The 20,016-nt window shown below is 39.2% G+C and overlaps 1 pseudogene; it reads right to left on the bottom strand.

The window, feature by feature from the left end:
- Nucleotides 1–19,163: 19,163 nt before the first annotated feature.
- LOC103730950 lies at nt 19,164–19,663 on the bottom strand (annotated as a pseudogene).
- Nucleotides 19,664–20,016: the final 353 nt, after the last annotated feature.

Genomic DNA, 20,016 nt, shown 5'->3' with positions numbered 1-20,016 from the left:
TGCCAGTCAGTGTGGACAGAAATTTCTACCTTTAGCTTTATCGCACAAAAGTAATTTTCAATTACTAGCATAAAAACATAAAATAGCATGCTTGGCCCATTGCAAACATAGATGTAGAATGCAGAATAAATACCACTGAGTTTTATTAGCAAGATCCAAACAGGCTGGGGAAAAACTTGAATCTACGAGGATTAAATTGAACAGGCTCAAGCATAAATTATTTGTTTCAGAATTCAGTTACTACAAGTAAGTAGTTTTGTGGCTTAAGAAAGACATATACACATACACATAAAATAATAAGCAAAAAATTTGGGGGTCTCTTTTTGAGACAGGGTCTCCCTGTAGCCTCAGCTGGCCTGGAACTATGTAGACCAGGGTGGCCTTGAACTCACAGAGATCCTCATGCCTCTGCCTCCCGAGTGCTAGGATTAAAGGCCCATGCCACCATGCCCAACATAAATAAAATTTTAATAAATGGCTTATGTGGGCAGGAGAGATGGCTCAGCGATTAAGACCACTGACTGCTCTTGCAGAGGACCCAGGATCGATTCCCAGCACCTACATGGTGGCTAACAACCATTTGTAACTCCAGTTCCAGGAGATCCAATGCCTTCTGACCTCCTTGGGCATTGATGACACAGGCACACTTACACCCATGCAGGTAATACACTCATACACATAAAAATAATAAATATTTTTTAAAAGAATGGCGTGCGTGAAGAAGACTCTGGTTTTCATTTACTGTAAATTCAACATGAGCTAGCTGTGTGCGATTACAATGCTTACATATGTAATGAAATTTTAGGCTTCATTAGTAGAGGCATGGTGCCCAGAACAAAGAATGTTTTGTTCTGTTCTTGATAGTTTATGTGGGAGACAGGGTCATATCATAGTGCTACAATTAAGATGTATATAGATAATATAAAAAGTGACCAAGATGGTGAGTAGGTTATAAACAGACACAGAACATGTATTGAAAAGGTCAGGAATGCTTTCATCTAAAGAGATTGTGGATAGTTTCAAGTAATTGAAGCCCTTTCATGCAGAAGAGTGATAACATTTACTTGGAATACATCCAGAGGGCATATTAATTCAGATAATACAAATCAGAACTTTGGCATACTGTTAGGAACTTTATAGCAAGTAATCAAAGATACCTTCTAACCTAGGTCTGTTTAAGCAGAAGCCCACTTTGCAGAAATGTTCAAAAATGACTTTGTGGGGCTGTAGGGTTGGCTCAATGGTTAAGAGCACTGGCTCCTCTTGCAAAGGACCCAGATTTGATTCCCAGCACCCACAGGACAGCTAACAATCATCTGTAACTCCAGTTTCAGAGGAATCTGATGCCCTCTTCTGACCTCCACAGGCATTGTTCAACACAGGTGGACTTACATACATTCAGGCAACACACTCATACACATAAAATAAAAAAAAAAAGATATTTAAAAAAACAAAAATGGTCTTGTATATCAGGTAAAATTTTGGAATAGAAATCTCCAAGATTCCTGCAAAGCTTATGCTCTTCTAGTGGACTTTTGGGCTTCTCAGTGAAATTTCAAGGCCTGAAATGAAATTTGTTTTTCAGTTGGGTCATGATACCGACTTCTGCATTTCATGGGTTAATAAACAGCAACTTAAAAGTGAGCTGTATACTTTTGTTGATACATAATCTAGGTAAATTCATTAACCACTTTATCTTTAAATTCTGTACATGGGAAAAGGACCTAAACTATAAAATTGTAACCTGAATGTCACAAACTGCCAAGGATTTAGGAGGAAAAAATAGGAGGGGATACTTAGATTGAAAGACTTTGGTTGAAAGAGATATGTGGTGGGAAGATCTGACCTATTTCTCTAGATAGTATTCCCATATCCTCTCTCATTTGCAGTAGTGCTTAAGATGGTGGGAGGAAGTTGGCACCGAGAATGGAATGTAAGATATAATTGCAGACAACATTTTAAAAATTCCATGTATAATACCTTAGTTACAGTTATCTGTTTGGAGAATAAAAAGAAATGTTTGTAGACAAGTCCTGAACTGGGATTAGAGAAGCTTTCAGACCTCATCAGACAAGTTTCATTGTGTAGTGATTACACAGAAACTCACAACTGGTCAAAGTTCAGAAAATAAATGACTATGCTGTGTTCAGCCACAGATGGAACATCTATACCACACCCCTCCCCTAGGCTCGGGGACCATTCTGGAAGAGGAGATGGAAAGATTGTAAGAGTCAGAGGTCAGGGAAGACCAGAGCAAAACAGTGTTCTGGACATGACAGGACCATTGCACTCGTGAACTCACAGCAGCAGTTTGCCTGTGTTTGCTTGTATAAGATCAAGCCATTCAACATTCTAGCATGGAATGGGAAGAGGTTCATGAGCCCCCAGCCCTAACTGAGGAACTATCGACACTTGATGACTTCTGGGGAAGGGTCAGTTTTCTTTAAAGATGTGGCTCCTGGTAGGTCAACCACCTTCTAGTGGTTGGCCCCACACCCATGAGTATATGGACAACACTAATTGGACTTGGTGGGTTACGAAAAAAAGAGGAATAGAAGTTGAGGGGGGAGTAAGAAAGTAGCGGTGGATATGGGATGAGTTAAGAGGAGGAGTTGGAAGTGAATATTATCAAAATACATTATGTGAAATTCTCAAAGAACTAAAATATTTATAAAAATTTTTCACTTTTTAAAAATATTTCATTTATTATTTTTATTTTATGTGTATGAGTGTAATACCTGCATGTATGTAACTATACCAGTGTTGTGCAGTATCCTTGGAGTTTAGAAGAGGGTGTCGGATCCCCTTGGAACTGGAGTTACAGACAGTTGTTAGCTGCCATGTAGGTGCTGGGAACTGAATACTGGTCCTCTGCAAGAGCTGCCAGTGCCCTTCACTGCTGAGTCATCGCTCCAGCCCCTTCACTTTTCTTTACATGACACCAAAATCATTACGTGAAATTACCTTAAGATTTTAAGTCACTATGCTTTGCTCCTAGGGTTCTGAAGCGTCTGCAAAAGAGTATCCTAGAACCAGTTACAGGCTGAAATACATATCACATTGAGGACTGTGAATTGAATCTGGAATATATGTATAAATATATGTGGCTGTGTGTATGTGAAACTTTGGTTTTTACAGCTCAATTAGAGTTTTTACTGTACATACTTGTACTGATGAATTGCCCTGGTATACTTCCCCCTTAGGTTTGGACTTCTGTATGGGCCTTGACCCAGGTAAACCAAACATCATGTTATTTAGAGGCCATAGGTCTTGCCTTCTTCACTCTATACCATACCTGTGTTTCTGGATATATTCCTATGTGTAAAGGACTTCAGTTCTTTTAGTTTTCTTTTACATAAACTTTTTTTACTTTAAAATGATTTTAAATCCAGAAAAAGTGTTAGAACAGTATAGAGTTCTGATATACTTTATATCAAATTTCTCCCTCTTCGTGTCATCTCGCAGTATAGTGTATATGTTACAACTAATGAAGCAATATTGGTACATTATTATCAAGTCCATTCAAATTTCCTTAGATTTTACCTGATGTCTTTTTTTCTGTTCAAGCAATCCATCCAGGATACCACATTATATTGATTCATCGCATCTCCTGACTCCAACAGCATCTGACTTTCCTTGTTTCTAAAGACCTTGATAGACTTGAAGAGTACTGGTCAGTTATTTTGTCTAATGTCCCTCAATTAGAATTTGTCTGGTATTTTTCTTCTGATTATTGATGTTTTTGAAGAATGTCACAGAGATGAAGTACCATTTTTACCATGTCATATCAAGAATGTACTATCAACATGACTTCTTCCCATTCATATTGACCTTGATCACTTAGCTGGAGGACACTAGTGTGTCAGTCTTACCCATTGTGAACTTATCCCTTGTCCCTCCTTTTGATACTGTACTCTTGGAAGAAATTTCTATGTGCAGCCCATCCTTACGTGGAGAGTTGTGCTTTGCTTACTTGAGGGTGAAGTATCTAAAGAATTTATTTAAAGCTCTTCTTAAAGGGAGGTTTGTCTCCTTGCCACCATTTATTTATATTTATATATTGGGTTAAGCAATTCGTTGCTTAAATCCTTCAACTTTGGTCATTGATTGCTTTTTGAAGCCAACTCCTAAGGCTTGTGATACATCTCATTTTTTTTTGAGCATTTCATACTTTCTGACACTATAAGATTCCCCAAGATCAACTTGTATATTTCTTGACTGACTTCTAAGAGCCCTAGCTCCATTTTTTATTGATTTGCGCTAAAAGTCAAGATCTGGATTTCAGATGTTCTTGTTGCTACTGGTGTATAATAAATTTTAGGCCCTTCTGGCTGACAGAATAAGGAAATATGTATATCCTTATAGACACATTCTAAAAATTTTTTATACAAAATCATCTACATTAAGGTAAACATGAGATTTTACTAATGTTTCAAGTCTAATCTTTTGCTCAAAGGATCTTTAATAATCCATATTCTTCATTCAAGTTTTATAATTCAAGTTTTGTAATTCTTGCTGCAACAGGGAGAAACCTATGTTCTAATATTTGCCACCTACTTACTTAATTGTTTAACTCTGGTATTATATGTATAGCAGTATCAAAATTGCTAACCTATAATTTCATGGGAAACAACTTTATCAAATAAAGTTGAGTCCTTAGGTACAATTTGATTTACCTTTAGCCTTACAGATTCCATTTATCTCCTGTTAGGTAAGTCAGCACCTTTCATCCTACACTTTTCATTGAAATCATTTCATACATTGTGCATATGCATGTGGTGTATGTGTATAGTGTATGTACAAATGAGTGTGCAGGTGTACATGCTCGTATGCACCTGCAGTGGCCAGAGTAAGATGTTGGGTATTCTGCTTTATCACTCTTTACCTTATTCCCTTGAGACAGGGTCTCTCCCTGTACTTGGAAAGCTGGTTGGCAGCAAGCCCCAATCACACTCCTGTCTTTGTCCCTTGCAACATCAGGGTTACAGGCACTTATATGACCATGGCTGGATTTTTATGTGGGTTCTAGGGATTTAAACTGAGATCTTTGTGTTTACGCAGTAAGCACTCTTAGCGATGGAGTCATCTCCTCAGTCTGTTTTATACATTTTTTTTGGTCTTTTTGAGATAGGGTCTCTCTGTAGCCCCAGCTAGCCTGGAACTCACTATGTAGAACAGTCTGGCATTGAACTCACAGAGATCTGCCTGCCTTTGCCTCCGGAGTGCTGGGCTTAGAGGCATGTGCCACAACTCCTGGTTGTTTCATACATGTAAATATAATTATATTGTTTTGAAATGTAATATAAAGCAACATAAACAAACAAACATAAACAACATAAACAAAAACAAAAAACATTAACAACATAAACATAAAACAAAAAAATGAACAAAACTTAAACATCACATAGATGCCCTAAATATTTCTCTGTGCTCCATCTGTTTAATACTCTGAACCTCTGGAAACTATTTAACTTTCTATTACCACTGTGGTTTTGACTTTTTCAGAAAGTCATGTATTTATAATCATATAATATATAAACTGTCTGGGATGGCTTGTTTGATGTAGCAGTTTGCATTTTAGAATTAGTCATGGCTTTTTACTCAGGAGAAAAGGGAAACATTTTACTTCACTGATAAATCCCAATTTGTTTATCCTATCTAAGAAAGGACACCTAGTTTCCATGATTATAAGTAAAACTACTATAAAATTCACATTTTGATTTAATCTGCCATTTTCCAAATTCATGCTTCCCTCTAACCTTTGAAAAACTAAATTAATTCAGTCTGTGAATAGACCTCTGACAATGAAACTTCTTTGTCCAATTAATACATGTCAGTAAAATAATGATGATAGCTTTATAATATGTATTCATAAAACAAATTTAAAATGTAAAATATAATGAAGAACAAAAGCACATGACCAAGGGTGAACACTATTATGGATTTGGTGTTCTCTCAACAGTTTACGTACTTTAATACGCACATTTAAAGACACAATCATAACCACAAATGGTGGTGTACCCCTTAATTACAATACTTGAGAGGCAGAGGTAGGTGGATCTCTGTGAGTTCAAGGTTAGCCTAGTCTACATAGCGAATTCCAGACCAGCTAGGACTACATTGTGAGACCCTGTCTAAAACAAATGATCCACAATCATGCTATAAAGTAAAGCATTTTATCTTTTCTCTTAAATTTAGCATTGTATTATAAACATATTTTGTTTATTCTCAAAGTTTTACTTTTATGAAAAATGGATAGTTAAAAGTGGTACATGTTTCTTCTAAAAAGGAAACCAGAAATATACAAAGATAAAAGCTCTTTTCCCATCCTCAACCCAGAATAAAGGAATAATTGGGAGATATATTAACAGTTTAGTCAGCAAATAGGTATTTGGTGCAAACATTTTAATATCTGAATATACTATATTTATTAATCTTGATTAATGAACCTCTAGATGTTCACAAATTTTCCTTGCACACATTGCTTTGGTTACCATACTTATAAATTTCATTGTTCAATTCCTTTTAAAATTATATTCATTGACATAGAATTGCTTCACCACTTCAAAAACATTCATACATTTTAAATATAAATAGATAATACCAATTTTCACTGCAGAAAGACTACAGCAATTGAGATCTCTCCCCCCAAAGTAAATTTTCCTGTTTCTTTCTCAGCGTTGTCTCAACTTCCATCTCTAACAATTTTCACATATGTCTGATATGTGAAAAGTGCATTTTGTTGTTTCACTCTGCATGCTTGGATGATGCATGAGGGGAACATTTTCCTGTATGCTTAATGACCATTTATGTTTCTTCTTATATGAATAATCTGCTTGTAATCCATTCATATGCCCATTAGGGGTTTAGGAATTTTTCACATTAATAAAAAGAACAGAGCTAATGGAAACCTTTATTATTCCACCAAATTTGACCCCATGTTGGCAAATCTTTTGGTCTTTGATTTCTTGTTCCTATTTTCCCCCCTTAAACTTCATTGCATGTATGCTTTTATGAAACATGCTTCAAGTTGTTTCTGGAAAAATTTGATAAATGTTGCCTGTCAAAAAATAAAAATTTTCTGGATTTTGCTTCTTTGTATGGTTAGGGATCTAAATGGATAATTTTCCTAACACCATGTATTGGCTAGCCTAAACTTCTCCCTGTTAATTTCAAATCATAGTCTTTCAGACTAAATCCTTGCATATATGTTTATCTGTTTCTGGTCTCTGTTCTACTCCACTGAAATATTTGTCTACTTTTCTACAAGTTACAGGTTGTTTTAGCTACTGCAGGGGAAAGTCTCCTCTTTATGGTAGTTCTTTTATTACGTCTTGGTTTTAGTTTGGTTTGTGGTGCAAACAAAGACTATGCAGTTTATAAAGAGTAGATACTCATGGTCTAAACACCTCTTAAAAGTGCCGCATCTCAACACTTTTACATTGGGAATTAATTTCCAATGCATTAACTTTTGGGGACACAGTCAAACCATAGCATCTTTTTGGTCATCCTCTTGTATGTTTTCTTTTGGAAAAATATGGAACAAATGTATATTCTTCAAAATCCTACAGGACTTTGAGAGGAATTACATTAGTGTATGCAGTATTGAAATTTTTGTGGAATGGAGTTTCCTCATCAAAGGATTTGACATTTTTTCATTTGTCTTCTTTTATGTCATTCAGTTAAATTTTATAATGCTTTTGTATATGTATTATACCTTTTTTATGGTGTAGAGACTTGAACCAGGACCTCGTTTTGGCATCTCTCAGTGTTCATACTTCTTTCTTTTTATCATAACACTTTGAATTACATTATTACTTTGTTGACTCATCCTGTGCTCTTGACCTAAACATAATTACTCTGTGTTTTCCTTGTACGCTTGTCCTATACTTGATTTGCTAATAGTTTATTTAGAAAAAAATTTTCATACTTTTCCTCAAATGTCTCACCCACTTATATATGTCACTCTGGTTGATCATCATATACCTGGTATGAGGAACTCAGAAATCACAAGGGCAGTATTAATATCCCTCTCCCTTATTACCCTGAAATACATACAGTTGTTCTAGGCAAGCATCTCATATGCACCAAATGGTTTTCTCTATACGATGTTTAAGTTTTGTTCATTTTTTGTTTGTTTTATGTTGTTTTGTTACAGGTAGAGAGCTCAGGCTAGCCTGGAAGTCATGATTCTCCTGGCTCAGCCTCCCAAAGTAGTAAGATTATAGGCGTGTACTACCATGCTCGGGTTATTTTGTTCTTTTTGAAGCAATGTCTCCCTATATTACTCAGTCTGGTTTCAAATTCCTGGCCTCAGGTGAGCCTCCCACTTTGCCTCCCTAGCACCTGAGAATAGAGGTATACACCTGTATGCTCTGGTTTATGTGTAATATCTTCATGTTGTTCTTTGAGTCTAGATTTTTTTTCCTAGGCTAGTTCCAAGAAGGAAAAATGTGTTCCAGCTTATTAAAGTGTTTTCTCTTATTGAGCTTCTACCCTGATTTTTCTTGGAGAGTATTATTTGGACTTAGGGACTACCATAATACCATTGTTATTCATGGACTACTGTATTGTTTGTTGTTCTGGGATTTATTCATGTTTCAGGACAATAAATAAAATATTTTAAAGTTATCTTCTTTATTACTTTCTACAGTCAAGTAGATGTAATTTTCCTTGATATTTTGAGTTCTTTTTTCTGTAGGAATTTTGAAACAAAATATATGCCCTCCTGTGAACTATACTTTATACAGTAAATTTTTTTCATTTGCTGTTTTATTAAACTTTTGGAATACTTTGCCAAATCATGAATCACTATTAAACCTGTGTTATTTAGCAGCACTTTAGTGTTAAAAATTAATTTACATTTTTTTTGTTATTTTCTCTTAGAAGATGAAGTCTGTTGTTTTCCAAGATGTGGGTCTGTTGCTCAAGCTGGTCTCAAACTTGTGACTCAAGTGACCCTCTCACCTCAGTATTCCAAGTAGCTGTTACTACAGGATGTACCATTGTGTCTAACTGTGCTACATCTTTCTTAACTTGCTTGTTGCATACTAGAGTTTTCTTTCTTCAAAAGGAAGATGTTTGGGTCATGACAAATGCTTTAGTGAACTCTTCCTTTGTGGGTGGCACTCAGCATGTGAGTGCCTTTGTAGAGGCGTCATCACCCAGGTAGTCATATTCATCATCCTCTTCATACAGTTCAAGAGCTGCACTAGCATATTGTACTGAACTGCTCCATCAAATTTGGGCTGCAAGCCCTTTTTCAGAGCAGGTTACTTCTGGATCCCTCCACTGGTAGTTTCTGATTCCTCCGTTCCCTTCACTTTGAAAGCCACAGGGGTGCTCCCATGTCTGACAGTGTGTTGGGGAGACTTGCAGCTCATCACCTTGCCAACCTCTTGGTAAAGCCTACCCTTGTGAAGAATCAGACAGCCCTGCTCACTGATTTCATGAAAACAGCCTATCTCATTTACATCATCATCTTTAGCATCCTTTCCACTTTACCATCTTCTAAGTCCTCCAACCTAGCATTTCTCTTCAACATATAGATCACTTTTTCTTTCGGAGAGATGGCAAAGCCTTCAGGTTCCCTGTCTACTTTTGGCTCCAAATCAGACCTAGAAAGTACGCGTCCTGTGGGTGTTGCTTCTCATTCATCTTGGAATCAAACTGGAGTGCTTTATCAATTTTACTGCCCTGGGCCAGCTGGGTGGGCAAGAAGCAGTGACTCCCTGGGAGGCCTGTGCACTGAGGTTCTTCAGAACTGGGAACAGCAGCCCCATGCTACATGACAGCTGCCTCAATGGCAGCAACTGGTTCACATTTGTAGACTTGCACACTTCTGGCCTCACATTATTCTGGCTTTTAATCAACTGAATCTCAGGTGTCACTTTCCTGGATGTGGTAGGAAATAGGGAACAGCCCATTCCTTTCTTTACACAAATTGATCTCCATACCAGCACTTGACTTCATGGTATCTTTGGCTCCTAGGACATCATTATACTGCTCCCTCAGAAGCCTCGCTCTAGACTCATCGATGTCATGGCCACCCTTTAAAGGGTTATACAGTGCACCTCTACCTTTATATTCTAAGGCAAGGAATGCACTGCCCCTATCCTCTCTCACTTCCCCTCTCTCTGAGGCACCAAAGCTGACAGGTGTGTCATTACACAGACTGTGATTAGGAAGTCTCATTCCTTGGATCTGGATCACCTGAGCCAAAGATGAAGCCCCCCCCCCATTGGCTCTCCTGGGAATGTTTTGAAGTTTAATAGCAGGAGCAAGGACTACCATATGAGGTTCAGCCAGCAGCTTGTGAGGGGAAGTCTTGCTCTGTGCATTTGTTTTCAGCATGCTCAAGACCTTGACTTGATTTCATTTCCTTTCTATTTATAAAACCATCACTAGGATGGAATTGTGCAGGTGGATATTGGAAATGCAGGCCAGTGGCTAGGTGTGACAGGCAAGGGAGATTGCCACACTACACATGAGGGGTTTGTGCCTGAGAACGTGGAAAAGATAGACTTCCATTGCTAAAAACCACTTCCAGAAAGCCAGGATTGTAGACTCTATTCTGGCACTGGCGGCTTGGTGGTGCTGTCCCAGTGTAGGTCGGTCTGACACTACTGGGGAAATATCCATTCATCTCTGATAATGAATTTATTTTCCAGTCAATCTGGGAACTCAGGAATGAGGAGACATGGAGTGTCTCTTCTTACAGTAAATTTTAAAATAGAGACACTGGTTTAGATAAATCATGCCTTTCTAAGCTCTATTACCTTGATTTGATTTCAAGTACCATGAGAATCAAATATCTAAACCTACAGTGTGAAGAGAAGGCCATTAAACATGGTGAGGTCATATAAAACCTGAAACTCAGAAACTGCTAGAAGAAAACATAGGCAGCACCCTCCAAGATATAGGTGTAGGAAAGAACTTTCTAAATCAGACACCAGCTGCCCAGGCAATAAGGTCAACAATCAGTATGTGGGACCTCATTAAATTACAAAGTTTCTGTACATCAAAAGAAACAATCAAGGAAGGGAAGAGGAAATGCACTGAGTGGGAGAAAATCTTCCCCAACTATACATCCGACAGAGGATTAATATCCAGAATATACAGAGATCTCAAAAAAGAAAGAAATAAGAAAATAAACGACCCAATAAAAAGATGGGTAATAGACCTAAACAGAGAGTTCTCAAGCGAAGAGATGAAAATGGTTAAGAAGTACCTTAAAAAGTGCTCAGCATCCTTAGTAATTAGAGAAATGCAAATAAAAACCACTTTAAGATTCCATCTTACCCCAGTCAGATTGGCAAAGATCAAGAAAACGAAAGACTCCAAATGCTGGAAAGGATGTGGAGCAAGAGGAACACTCATTCACCGCTGGTGGGAATGCAACCTCATGCAAGTACTAGGGAAAGCAGTGTGGAGAACCCTCTAAAAACTAAAAATGAATCTGCCATATGATCCAGTGATACCACTCCTTGACATATAACCAAAGGACTTATCATACTGTAGAGATACCTGTACATCATGTTTGTTGCTGGTCTCTTCACAAAAGCTAAGAAATGGAACAACCTAAATGTCCCTCAACTGACGAATGGTTAATGAAAATGTAGTACAGCTACTCAGTGGAGTTCTCAGCAGTAAGAAAAGATAAAATTTGCAGGTAAGTGAATGGAGCTAGAGAGTGTTATATTACGTGAAGTAACATAAATACAGAGAAGCAAGCGATGTATGTTCTTCATTTGTGGATTGCAGCACCAATCCCTTATATGTGAGTATATAAATTCTGATGTAACACCAGGAACCAGGTAAAGGGAAAGGATGCATGGAGGAAAAGGAAAAGAAACAGATTGAAAGGGGGATAGTAAGGAACAGATGTTACCTGAAGGAGGTGGAAAAAATGGGAATAATCAGCAGGGAAGATAGGAGGGAGGGACATGCATGGGACTGTGGTGTGGGGGAGGGAGGGAAGTCAGGAGAGGAAAAATGGTAGGAGTCAGAAGGTATTGGGGGGAGTGTGGGGATAATGGGGGCACTGTGACTATGGAGGGAAGCTGAATGGGAGAAAAAAAAAGTGGAGATGAGTGAATCTCAGGGGACTAGGAAACCTAGAGGGAAAAGTGATGCCCTAGAAACCCTCTGAGAAATGCACACAGAGTGTCTGAACATTAATGCATATGTATACCTGGGAGCTGCTTGGCAGGGAACGCAGAGCCAGACAGAAGAGACCTACCTCCCCTAGAGTGATAAACATGCTGTACAGTACTGATCAAAGAAGCTTCTTTATGCAACAGATGGAGGCTACTGCAGACTTGCACATCTGGTCAGGCACAGAGAACATATGCCTGGGAGATGCCCAGTACTAGGTGACACATCTGCAGTTGAATCTCTAAAACTAAGGTTCATGAAACATAGCAGAATAAGGGGTAGAGAGAGGGCTAATGCACCCCTCAACTCTCACCACTGAGGCTTCCTTGTACATCACAGTGTGATGCACAGAGAAGGCCACAGCTGGCCAAATTTTGGAAAATAAGAGACTGTAGAGTATAGGATGGGATTCCTATATGGAACCTCACCCACTCATGGCTCAGGAACCATTTCGGAAGAGGAGGTGGAAAGATTGTAAGAGCCAGGGTTGGTTCATAAAAAGAGAGAGGGAGGCTTCCAGGCCACAGGAGGCTTGCCCATGTGAGCCTGCGGCAGCAGTGGTATCCAGTGCGGGACCCATGTCAGCTCAACAAAACAAGGACTCAAAAGGGAGATGAGAAATAGGTGGTGGGTCAGCACTAGATTGAGAACTATTTGAGACTGATTACTGCTGGGTAAGGGAGAGCTATATTCTTCATTCGCAAGCATCCTCATTGTCTCCTTTTATGTGTTCTAATCACTTCTCAGGATATCAGTCAGATTGGATTTAGACTCACTCCAAGCATATTGAAAGAGTAGGGGCGGGGAGGCAAAGAACACCCTTCAAACAGGTATGTCTCCAATCACTTCCTCCAATTAGGTCCTAGCTTCTAATAACTCATTCAGCTATGAATTCATCAATGGAGCTATTGGTGGAAGTTAGCTGTCTTAGGATGCAAATGCCTCTCAACAGCTCCACCAGGTGGCAAACAAACTTTGTGTTTGTTTTTGTTGAATTTTTGTGTATTTCATACAGAACATTTCAATCAATCTTAAATCATCTTTATACCCCCATACCCACCAGCACCCTCCCATAGCCGCCCACTGGAGCCCATATAGCCTGTCATCCTTGTTAAGGCCCACTGTGTCAATTCAGTATTCAGTGTCTCCAGATGTTCCTCAGTGCAAGTCTGTCCACTGAGATCTAGTCAGCCTATCTAGAGTCTCTTGTTTTAGGAAGATCAGCTCTTCTTCACCTAGCAGCACTTTAAACACATGAGCCTTTCAAATCAACAAAAACAAAGAACCTGTTTAAAATTAGAAAAAGGACCTGAATTGACATTTTTTTCTAAAGAAGACATGCAAGTGGCCAATGGGTATATGAATAAAATTGTCAACATCGCTCATCACCATAAAAATACAAATTGAAATAAAAATTAAATACCATTTCATACCTGTAGCAACATAACTTAGAGGCAAGTATCACAAGGATGAATTGTAACATATTGGTGAGGGCCTAGAGAAAAATGGGAATCTTGAACACTGTTGGTATGAATGTAAATTATGGAACACATGTTTCTCCAAAATTTAAAAATAAAGCCATCATATGATTGAATAATTATACTACTAAGGAATCTGTTCAAAGAAAATAAAAAAGTGTGTCAAAGAAATTTCTATATTTCCATGTTCATTGCATTACTATTCATGGTAACCATGGTTTGTGATCAAAGTGTCCATCACCAATCTAAGTATGATGGTTAGTGCTAACTGTTAGCGCTAGCTAGGAGAAGGGCTTTTGGGCATGTCTGTGGAATATTTTCTTGATTATTTTAATTGAGTTGGGAAACCTCCCACTATGGGTGGCACCATTCTCTAGGTAAAGGATCCTGGACTGTATGAGTAGAATGGAGTGTATGTGTTCAAGCTGAGCATTAGCATACAATGGTTCATTGCTCTCTTGTTTTGACTGTGGATGTAATATGGCTAGCTGGTTCAAGTTCTTGTTGTTTTGACTTTTTCACAATGATGGACTGCAACCTGGAATTGTGAACCAAATAAATACTTTCTCCCTTAAGTTGTTTTTGAAATTATATATTATCACAACAACAGGAAAAGACTGAGTGGATGAAGGAAATGTGATCTCTCTACACAGTGGAATACTATTCATCCCTAAAAATAAATTATTTTATTACAGCAATATAGGATATTATGCCAGACACAGGAAGATAAATACTATATGAGTTTACTTACATATGTCATCTAAAATAGCTGAATTCACAGAAATGGAGAGGAGAATGGCAGTTACCAAGGGCTTGGTCATGAACAGGGTTAGAGAAATGTTGGTCAAATGACACAAAATCTGAGTTAGATAGGTGCAATAAGTTGATAAGATCTATTGCATAACAGGGTGACTATAGTTAATAGTGTATTCGTAAATATCGCTAAGAGACTAGGTTTTAAGTGTTCTCACAATAAAAATAGAAAGGATGCAAGGTAACATGTTAATTAGCTGATTATTGAAGTATATGCTTTATATTTTACAACTTGGCTTAAATAATTCATTGATATTAATAATCTTGTAACTTCTTTAGGATTTTCTCTTTAAGGCCATCTCTTTAGTGACTTCTTGTCACTTCCTTTTACATTTATATTTATGTATTTGCCCTGGTGGAAAACTTTCTATTCCTAGAGAGCTGCATGATATGGTACTGAATTGTGTCAAATTGTTTTTCCATACCGTTCATTTTATACTCTAGTCATTCTATTATCATGGTGTGTTGAGATTTGTATTTGAACAATCATTAATTCCATGAACAAATCTCATTATTCTTCATGTGTAATATTTTTAATGCTGCTGGGAATTTGCTTTTCTGGGAATTTTTTTATTAATGATTGAACCTGTTATAGATCTGTTCACATTTTCTGTTTTGTTGTTATTTTTTGTTTGTTTGTTTGTTTTGTTTTTTCTCTTAGTGTCCTCATTTGCTTGGGGAGAAGAGGGTTCATTTCACCTTACACATCGAGGTAACACTCTATTGCTGTCCCTCAGTGCAAGATCATATATTGGGGTCTAGTCAGCCTATCTAGAGTCACTCCCTTAGAATAGATCAGCTCTTTCTCATCCAGCAGTAATCATCTGCCTAATAGTTTTTCGGCTATGATTGAGGCCTGCTGCCCATTTCTACAGTTCTGTGCTGGGTTTTTGTTGGCTAAGTTTGCATGGGTCCTTAATATGCTGTCACCATTGCTGTAAATTCATATGCGCAAGGTATTTACATATGATCATGCACCTCCTCCCCTGACTCTTAAAATCTTTCTGCCCCCTCTTCTACAATGGTCCCCGAGTCCTGGGTGGGTGAAGTTTAATATAGGAGTCCTGTCTGATGACCCACACTCTACAAACTCTTATTCTCTCACCATGGAACTGGAGCTGACCTGAAAGACACCTTCCTGAAGGCTAGTTCTCAGAGTTTGGGAGAACACTATGCAACCTGCTAAGGGACATCAACTGATGTCTAACCACAGTTTTAAAGGTGTAATAACCACAACAATGACCAGCACAGCAAAGTGGTTGGGGAAGTAGAGGCACTTTTACCTTGGGGGTAATGAGCAGCTACCTAATTGAACTTGAAGTCCACTCAATGGGAGGGAACTCATGTTTGGTATTGTAAACATTGCCAAATACACATGACTGGAGAGGTCACAGATCTTAGTGAAAACCCCAAGACTGCCACATCGCTAGACAAATGTAATTTCTTACTATGTGCTAGTCAGGGTAGTTCAAGAGATTCCCAGCATAGCACAAGCTATTGCCACAGCTCTTGATTACCTCCCAGAACTTGAAGTTAAGACCCTATTGCAGAAGACAGGATATGCTTCAGACATAGATCTTGGAACGATGGAACTGGAACTGACCTGGAAGCCTCATCCCTGAAGATTAACTCTCATAGTTCTAAAGGGTGTTATGAAAGCTGCTAAGGGAGAAAATCAATCAATGGTCCAATGGCAGCTTTAAAGCCTAATAACCATAACAATGACCAGCATAACAAACTATAGAAGTACATTAGTGGTACTTTTATCTTGGAAGTGATCAACAGCTATTTAATTGAACTTTAAGCCCTCTCAGTAGGAAGTCATGTGTGGCACTTTAGACATAGCTGAAAAGCTCACTGATCCTAAAGAAAAACCTACCTCTGTCATATCCCTAGACAATTGTTATTTCTTGCTCTATGCTGAATGTGGAACCTTGCATTTACAGACAAGAATACCAGTCACCATTCATCAAAGAAGTTTCTTTTGCAACAGATGGAGACTATTACAGAGTTCTGTAACAAAGAATAGGTGTCTGAGAGATGCCCAGCCCTAACATCTACAACAGAACCTCTACACTTAAGGCTCATTGAACACAGTGGAACAGGGGTAGAGAGAATATTAATGCATAGCTCAACTCTCACTAGTGAAGCTTTTTCATGCAGTAGAGTATGATATGCACAGAAGGCCACAACTGGCCAAAGTGTAGAGAATAAGGGACCGCAGAGTGTGGGCCCTTGAATAAGACTCCTTTTTTAAACCTTATCCACCCATTGCTCAGGGACAATTGCAGAAAGATTGTAAGAGGCAAGACTGGTGCGTGCTCATAAGGAAACAGAGTCTTCCAGTTCCCTGAGAACTTCCTCATATGAACTTACAGCAATGCTGTCAACATGCACAAGACCTATGCAAACTCAATCAGAAAAAAACACAGCATAGAACTGGAGAAATGGGCAGCAGACCCCATCCCTAGCTGAAGAACTATTAGCAGCTGATTACTCCTGGGTGAGGGAGAGTTGATATTCTTTAAGGGAGAAACTCTAGTTAGGCTGACCAGACTCCAGTGAGGGACATCTGGGGACACTGACTTGACTCAATAGGCCTTAACATACACAACATAATGAATGAAATTGGTGGGAGGAGTTATGGGGAGGGTTCATATAGTGAGAGGGTATAAAGGTAATTAAGGTGTTTTGTATGGAGGCTGGAGAGATGGCTCAGTGGTTAAGAACACACTGCTCTTGCAGAAGACCCAGGTTCGAATCCCAGCACCCACATGGTAGTCAATAATCATCTGTAACTCCAGGTCCAGGGGATCACACCCTCTCTTCTGTCCTCTGCAGACACTGCACAACACAGGTGTACTTATGCACATGCAGGCATAACACTCGTGCATAAAATAAAAATGCATTTTTCCCCATTGAGTGAACTGAAGACTTTTATTTGTCACCAAAGTAGCATGTGGTGTCCATAATCCACTGCACAGATGACTAGTACTTCTGAAAAACAGTTATGACTATATTTCAACCATATACAGACTCGTGCTCAAGGTCTGGGATTGATCACACACTATTTGCCCTAGTTCCCTACAGGGATTTAGGATGGAGACAGGGCCTGACTCTGTGTCAATTTTTTTTTTTGATCTTTTTGGGTCAGGGTCTCCCTGTAGCCCCAGCTGTCCTGGAACTCACTATGCAGGCCAGGCTGGCTTTGAACTCACAGAGATCCGCCTGCCTCTGCCTCCTGAGTGCTGGGATTAAAGGTGTGCACCACCATGCCTGGCCTCTGTGTCAATTTTAAACGGGACAAGGTGTTCAACCAATAAAGTCTGGCTTGTCTTCCAATTAGGTGTCCTGGTGTAGAGACCACACTGGTGCATGAAAAATAAAATCAAACTTTTGACTTCCATGAGGCAGTTCCATCTCCCAAACTCTCAGCACTGTGGCATGCACCCAAATGGATCTCCTTAGCGCTCTATTCACATCACTGGAGCCCCACATAGAAAAGCTTTTCCAAAACAACATCTCACTCATGTACATAAACCACCTATATTTTTTTGTATCGAAAAGAGAAACAAAAACTAGAGCCAGGTCCAGTGGTGCATATCCAGGGTCCCAGCTATGCAGGAGGCCAAGACAGAAGGAGCACTTGAACCTAGAATTCCAGGCCATCCAGGGAAACAAAGCCAGACCGTATCTCAAAAATTAAAATAAAGCAAAATAGTAGCACATTGGCAAATGGAAAAATGATGGATGTGCTGTGATTACAAACATGGTTCTAGAAGATTCTCCCTGCAAGTAATGTTCACCAGTGTTTAAGACCAAAAGGAATAAAAACAGAAAATAAATAATAAAAAAATAAATAGATTTGCAGGTGCAAAGTCACCTAGATTCTTTCCTATGATTCCTAAGTCTAGAAAATTTTTAATTTTACATTTAAATATATTTTTATCTTCGATTTATTTTAATAAAACATGTTAGTTCTAAAAGAAAAAAAAAAGGAGCTCACAGAAACTGAAGTAATTACCAAATGGAGAAAATAATCCCTCCAGGGTTGTGCTGAGACACATGGGAGGGCAGGACTGGGCATGATTAAACCCAGTCCTGTTTTTCTGTCCTTTTTTACTTCTTTCAACATAGATGTGTCTAGTGGGTGTTAGCATCCCTTCTGCCCATTTAAAGAGCTTGAAGAAATTAACATGAGTCTGAGTGCTAAAGAGGCCTGCAATTACAGAATCACAAAATCTTTAAGGTGAGATCTCTGTCCGTCAGGGGTAGGGACAGATGGAAAAGATCACAGATGCTTAAAGGCTGGTTCGGACATGTTCAGGCAGAACAGTCTGAAAAATAAGGCAAATTGTGGCTTCTCATTTTGAAACTACCACCAGAAAGGCCTATTGAGGAAGAGGAGCCAGCCAGTGGCAAATCACTGGAGGATACACAAATAGGACAACAATCACAGTTACTTGGGATGACTTAGATAGGCAGGAAATCCTTGAACCAGAACTCAAGGTCCCTGTGTGTATGTGCAGAGCACCACTCCAAGCAGCAAGTTCTGGGATTTGGAGGTTTGTTACTTTTGGGATGTTTCACCCCTTCCAAGAAGACATTAAGATGGAGCCCATAGAGAGATGAGATCAAGAAAGGAGCCTCTTGCAGGCGGGCTGGGCATCTCCTGGATGGAGATGGACTCCCATCTCCTCCACAGCTGGCCAAGTCCTACAAGTGCTTGTAGGTACCCAGGGGGGCTTTGCAGTCGGGGCAGTAGCGGTCCACGTCTTGCAAGGCATCCACACAGAAAGGGATGAAGCAGCAGCCCGCAATGCACCCCAGCAAGCTTAGGTTCCCACAGAACAGCCAAGAGAGGGTGTTGGCATTTTGTAGGACAGCTGGTCACGATCACCTTGCTGCAGGAAGCACAGCACATCTGGACCGGGCGGTCGTAAAAGGTGACGGGTAGCTGCACACAAACGGTCTGCACAGCATTTGTGTTGGCGTTGGGGACAGGCACAGGCTAGGTGTGCTAGGAAGGCAGATTCATGCCTTTCCCATCTGGGCGGGTGATAAGCCCTGTGGCTAGGCCTCATTGGGTAGTAGTTGTTGACATCCACTATCTCTTCATAAGTAGGGGGTGCAGTGGGCATTGCAGAAGGTCTTGCGGCCATCTGGTAAGGTCCTGGAACTATTTTTCCACCGCCACTCGAGCCAGGAGGTCTCATAAAAATGAATTTTTAAACAAAGATGTTTTGTATGAAATTCACAAAAATTCAGTTAAAAATATACGTTGAAAAAAGTAAAAATGCAGTGAGTTTCTTGTACAGAGCATATAATTGAATCTAGTTTCTTATCCACTGCTAATTTATGCCTTTAATTTTTAAATTTATTTTTATTTTATGTGTATGAGTGTTTTGCCTGTATGTATGTAAGTGCACCATGACCCTGCAATGCCTGCAGAGACCAGTTCCCTGGAACTGGAGTTATAGATGCTTGTTAGCCAGTTATGTGAGTGCTGGGAACTGAACCTGGGTCCTTTGCAAGAGCAGCCAGTGCTCTGCACTGCTGAACCATCTCT

The sequence above is a fragment of the Nannospalax galili genome, unplaced genomic scaffold (genome assembly GCF_000622305.1).
Source record: "Nannospalax galili isolate Female #2095 unplaced genomic scaffold, S.galili_v1.0 scaffold994, whole genome shotgun sequence".
Lineage (NCBI taxonomy): Eukaryota > Metazoa > Chordata > Mammalia > Rodentia > Spalacidae > Nannospalax > Nannospalax galili.
The sequence above is the reverse complement of the archived record's forward strand: the minus strand, read 5'-3'. Positions and strand labels throughout refer to the sequence as shown.